Source organism: Cajanus cajan, chromosome 3, assembly GCF_000230855.2.
Source record: "Cajanus cajan strain Asha chromosome 3, NIPB_CcT2T_4, whole genome shotgun sequence".
NCBI lineage: Eukaryota > Viridiplantae > Streptophyta > Magnoliopsida > Fabales > Fabaceae > Cajanus > Cajanus cajan.
In genome coordinates this window covers 13,450,573-13,456,572 of record NC_138519.1, presented here as the reverse complement: position 1 = coordinate 13,456,572, position 6,000 = coordinate 13,450,573, and the positions used below count along the sequence as shown (strand labels likewise).

The following is a 6,000-nucleotide window of genomic DNA, read 5'->3' as shown; positions in this document are numbered from 1 at the left end:
ACTATGGTGGACTGAAAGGGCTTCAAGAAGGTGTTCTTTGAGAAGTACCTTTTGGATAGTGTGAGATATGCTAAGAAAGTTAAGTTCCTAAGATTGCACAAGGGAGCATGTTTGTGTAGGAGTATGCTATGAAGTTTGAGCACTTGGCTCATTTTTATTCGTAGGTTATCTTTGAAGCTTGGAGGTGCAAGAATTTTAGTGAGGGATCGAGGCATGAGTTGAAAAGAGTGGTGGTTATTATGATCATCATTGAGTTCCCTACCTTAGTGGAGAAGGCAAAGACAATTGAGAGATTATAATGTGGTAGCAAGGTGGTGAAGGAGTATGAAGGGCCAGTTGGGTTTATAAGGGGTACTCAGTAGAAGAAACCTTATGATAGACCTTCTCAGATCAAGAAAGCTTTATTGTAAGGAGACCACCTATGACTCCATAGGCTAGAGCTCCTAGTGTCAAATATTATAGATGGGAAGAAGCTCATTTTGTGAGAGATTGTTCTTTAAAGGAGAACAAGTGTTTCCAATATGGAAGGTTAGGCCATATAGCTAGAGATTGTATTGTGGGGGCTAGTTAGACCAAGGGTGCACAGAGGGTAGAGCGACTAGTGCTAAAAGTTGAGTGTTTTCTTTGACAATAGATGAGGCTTCCATTTCTTTTAATTTGGTGAAGAAGAAGGGGAAAGATATTAGTAATGATGTTTCTATCTTATTTGATTTAGGTGCTACTCACTCTTTTGAATCTATTGCTTGTATGGAAAGGTTGAGATTATAGTGCTTTGCTTGTTGATCCGCTTGTACCTACTTTTACTTATATTTATGTGGTGACTTTTGAGGTATATTTAAAATGCACTACATAAAAATGCCACCACTAATAGAGGTGTATGGTTGTTGTTATAAGGTGAACCTGTTTTGTTTGCCTTTGATTGAGTTTGACATAATCTTAGGGATGAATTAGTTGTCTGGCAATCATATCTTTATAGATTGTGTTAGAAGGGAGTTGATTTTTTCAAAGGTTGAGGAGGATGGATTAGTGACTGCTAAACATGTGGATGATCTTGAGGGAGGGAGCCCAATGTTTTGTTATTTTTTCTTTCTTGAGTGTTGAGATTGAAAAGTTAATTGATGTAATTTAGGTTGTTAGAAATTTCCCAGTGGTGTTCTCAGATGAAATTTTGGGGTTACCTCTTAATAGAAAAGTGAAGATTTAGTATTGACTTGGTTCCACATGCATGACTAGCGTCAATAACCCTTTATCAAATGACTCTAATTAAGTTGGTTGAGTTAAAGAAGCAAGTTGAAGAGCTCTTGAAAAAACAAATGGGAAAATCGAGTAAATCTCCTTGGGGTGCATCGATGTTTTTGGTGAAGAAAAAGGATGATGGTGCTCAATTGTGTGTTTATTACACGCAGTTGAATAAATTGACTATCTAAAACAAATCTAGGATAGATGACTCAATGGATCAGTTTAAGGGACCTTCTGCATTTACCAAGATTAATCTGAGATCTAGATACCAATAGATAAAAAGTGAAGGAGGATGACATACCCAAGACTTTTTTCAGGACTAGGTGTTGTCTTTATGAATATGTTGTGATGTCATTTGGTGAGACAAATGCCCTTGTTGTGTTCATGGAGTATATGAATATGATCTTCAAATCCTTTTTATATAAGTTTGTTGTTGTGTTTATAGATGTTATTCTTATCTGTTTAGGATCTATATAGGAGTATAAAAATCATTTGAAGTATGTATTGGAGGTGTTGAGATAGAAGCAATTGTATGCCAAATTGTCTAAGTGTTACTTTTGGCTTAGTGGAGTGAAGTTTTGGAGTCACATGATTTTTGTTGAGGGAATTTTCGTGGATCCTACTAAGGTAGAATTTGTGTTGTAATGGGAGTGTCCTTGAACAGTTACAAGTATTAGAAGTTTTGTTGGGTTGACGAGTTACTATAGGAGATTCATAGAGGGTTTCACCAAAATAGTAATGCCTCTAACTTAGCTTACAATGAAATATCAACCTTTTGTATGGATGGATGCCTGTGAAAAAAAAATTTAGAGTTTAAGAAAAAGTTGACTACTTCTCTAGTATTGGTGTTACCTGACCTTGATAAATCTTTTGATGTTTTTTGTGATGACTCTGATCAAAGGTTAGGATGTGTGTTGATGTAGAATAAGATAATAATGACTTGTGCTTCAAGATAGTTGAAGATCCATTAGAGGAATTATCCCACTCATGATATGAAATTGGCAACTATGGTGTTTGCCTTGAAGATTCAGAGACATTACCTTTATGGAGCAAAGTTTAATGTGTTCAGTGACCATAAGAGTTTGAAGTATCAATTTGATTAAAAAGAGTTGAACATGAGGGAAAAGAGGTGGATGGAGTTCCTAAATGATTATGACTTCCAGTCGACGTACCATCTTGGTAAGGCTAATGTGATAGTAGATGCTTTTATTAGGAAATCCATTCACAAGTCATCCATGATGGTTAAGGAGTTGGAATTGGTTAAGAAGTTCAGATATTTGAATCTATGTGTGGTGTTGGCTTAGGATCACATTAGTTATGGGCTAACTACCATTACTAATGAGTTTTTGGAGTAGGTAAGGGAGAAATAGATGCAAAATCCAAGTTTGATAAAGACTAGAGACTTCTTGGGTACAAAGAAGGTAGTGGGACTTAATGTTGGTGGAAATGTGATTTTGAGGTTTTAGGACAAGATTTGCACACCTCAAGATTTTGAACTAAAGGAGGTAATTTTGGAGGAAGGACATAAGAGTTGACTTAGTTTGCATCTTGCATGACTAAGATGTACCAAAATCTCAAGAAGATTTTATAGTAGTCTAGTATGAAGATGGGGGTGGCGGAGTATGTAGCTGCTTGTCTAACTTGTTAGAAAACAAAGGTGGAACATAAAAAACCAAGTGATTTGCTACAAATGATGGAGATTCTCGAAGAAAGTGGGATAACATTACTATGAATTTTATTGCTGGTGTAACATAGTATGTTGGTTCAGAGCTTAGTGAATGCTAGAGAGGAGAGTATATAAGGTTTTCTCTAAGAAGGGAGCCTCATAAGCTCATTCTGAAAGAAAATCTAGACAAAAGTTTTAGAGAGAAGGACTCTGGGTCCTGTAGACCCCTAAAATTGTCCGGGTCGGAAATAAAGCTCAAAGACTCTCAAAGACCGAAGGAAAGTCACCCGGAAGGACTCCTGGAAGACCCTAGGATGATTCTTTGTATGTCTAGAAGTCTTAGAGTAGCTTAGAATAAGGGTGTGTGAGGATTGGAGCTCAATACGCCCTCCCAGAGGTTCAGTACGGCCGTATTGAGCTTTTTGAACTACAATACGGCCACACTGAAACCAATACGGCCGTATTGAACTTTTTGAACTACAATACGGCCACACTGAAACCAATACGGCCGTATTGAAGTTTTTGAACTTCAATACGGCCGTATTGAATTCAATACGGCCGTATTGTAGTTCAAAAACTCAATACGGGCCGTATTGACCTCCCAGGCCGTATTGCGCCTCAATCCTATAAATAGGACGTCATTGGCACGTCCTTCCACACTTTTTACTGATTCCTCAACCCTCCTGCTGAGTATTCTTGGGTTTTTGAGCTCTTCTCTGCCCTAGATATCTCTCCGGGAGTCGATCCGACGAAGTTCTTGAGTCACGAGCCATTAGCTTGAGATTCGAACAAGTCGAAGGGAAATCTCTTTGATTTCCATAGTAAAAATTTTGTCTTTAGGGGAAAGGAGCGAGCGGACGTGTAGTGGGAAGGAGCGCCAAAAAGCCTCCTAACGTTGTTCATATATATATAAAAGTCCGCTTCGGAGGTTTCTTTCTAAATCCTTTCTTTTACTGCTTTTATTGATTTTTGATTGTTGCATTACATGTTTAGAGCTTTCATCATGTAAATATTTTATCTATAATCGTTTCTAATAAAAAGGGGTAATTTAGTAACTTTATACTATTATTTATGAAATAATCCGTCATAGGGAACCCGAAAGGGGCGTTGTGGGGTGCTAACACCTTCCTCGCACGTAACCGACTCCCTTACCCAACTCTGGTTGTAATGGCCGAAGTTGATTTGCGAAAATCAATTGCCTTATATCTTTTTCCAATGTTTTGAGTAAAACATTGGTGGCGACTCCAAGAACCCCTTCTTTTTGCGAAAACCACTAATCCATGGAGGGTCCCGCTTAGGATTAACATGGATTGGTGAATCATTTAATAAAATTGTTAGCTCGATGAGGTCTCAGTTTGAGAATAAGTCGTTCTAACAATCCAACATTTTTCCAAACTTTAAAAAGAGTCCAACCATCGTCGCGAATGCCAAGGTCCGTTTCGGCGGGTGGCGACAGGTCCGTAAGCTCTTTTCTCTCCCAAATTTCTTGTTAATTCTTCTTCTTCTCTAGATCACTAACTTCTTTTATCTTTTCTTGGAATTCAAGCTAGAAAGCTGGTTTTCAGAGGATTGAATTCCGCGGGTAGAGCTTTGGGAGAAATTCTTTTTCTTCTCAAATTCTTGGCTGTTCGGAGCCAATCTTCAAGTGAGGAAAGCTAGAATGTAGGTTGTTTGATTGCATGTGAGTTTAGGAACTCCATTAATGCATGAAATTCGAGAAGAAGTAGTTGAATTGGGTGATTTCTCATTTTTGGGGTTCCGGGAAATAGAGGTTTTTGGGTGATTTTGATGCTTGAAGGGTTGGATGTTGAATCTGAGCTCGTTTCTGAGTTGTATGGAGTTTATGTGTTGCATTTCTTGGATTGCATGTGGTGGAAATCTTCTGATTTTCAGGTTTTGATGAAACTTTTGAAGTTGGGAGGTTGTTGTTCGAACTTGTGTTGGGCGCAGTTCTTGGCGTCGAGCGTGCATTCATCAGGGACCTCCATTATCAAATCACGTTGGGCGTGAGGTTAGTCGCGCCGAGCGCGATTTGAAATAGGAATCTCTGGATGAATCGCGTCGGGTGTGTGAGAACCACACCGGGCACGATATCAGATGGTGGCTCATTGTGGTGTTTTACTAATATGGCGCCGGACGAGCAGAAGGTGCAACGGGCGTAGACCCCTGGTGGTCTCTAATTGGTTGGCGCCGAGCGCAAGGTGATTGCGTCAGGTGTGGATACTCCTATGAGGCTCTGTCTCAATGATGCCGGGCGTGGAGATTCTACACCAGGCGTGGAGGAGTTTTAGAACTCTCTGGTTATGTTTAGGTCGGGCACAAGATGGTTGCGCCGAGCGTGAGTATGCTGAATTATTTAGTTAAGTTGTGGAGTTGCCTAATGAAGATGAGTTGAGTAGTTGTTGATCTAAGTTGTTTATATGTTGTTATTGGTGAAATATGTATAAGTTGAAGTAGTCTATTGTTGTAAAGTTGTAAGTTGCTCTTAAGTTGTTGAACTTGAGATTTTGATGACTATAGTTGCTTAAATTATTTACTAAAGATGTTATTATGTTGCTTATTGTTGTAAAGATGACTATTTTTGTAAAGTTGTTAAGATGCCTATTGTTGTGAAGTTGTAAAGTTCGGGACATATGGTGAAGATATATGTCCTGTGTTGAGATACATCATACTAAGGCGATATGTTGAAAGTTGTTTTAAAAGTTGAATCCCTTAGTACGGTGTGGGAAATATGCAAGTAGTCAATCCATGTCATGGTTGAATGACCAATTTGAGTAAGGTATCTAGTTAGAGATGAAGTCTTTGACTAGGTACTAGAGAGTGCGTGGTACTTGGAGGGCAGTGGGTGGGCTAATTCCATATGTGGATTGGTGATGCAAGCCAAGGCCGTGGTAGGCCCATACCCAAACCCTTCTGTCCTGACAGTAGTACTGGACCTCCGAGTCTAAGTGGCACACTTGAGCAATCGCTTATTGTTGTCTATACCTGGTTCTCTTCAGAGTTCCTAGGATGCCCTATACCTGACCTAGTTAAGATAGGTCAAACGTTGGATTCGGTAGGGTTTATGCCACCTAGAGTACTCAACCTCAGTTGTT

At 39.2% G+C, this 6,000-nt stretch overlaps 1 protein-coding gene across 1 annotated transcript in view; it reads left to right on the top strand.

The window, feature by feature from the left end:
• The first annotated feature begins 2,905 nt into the window (after positions 1–2,905).
• LOC145955564 (uncharacterized) overlaps positions 2,906–6,000 on the top strand; it is an 82,883-nt gene continuing 79,788 nt past the window's right edge. Inside the window, exon 1 of the mRNA XM_083070480.1 lies at positions 2,906–2,915. The gene's annotated coding sequence lies outside the window, so the exon portion shown is untranslated. The remainder of the gene's footprint in view (positions 2,916–6,000) is intronic.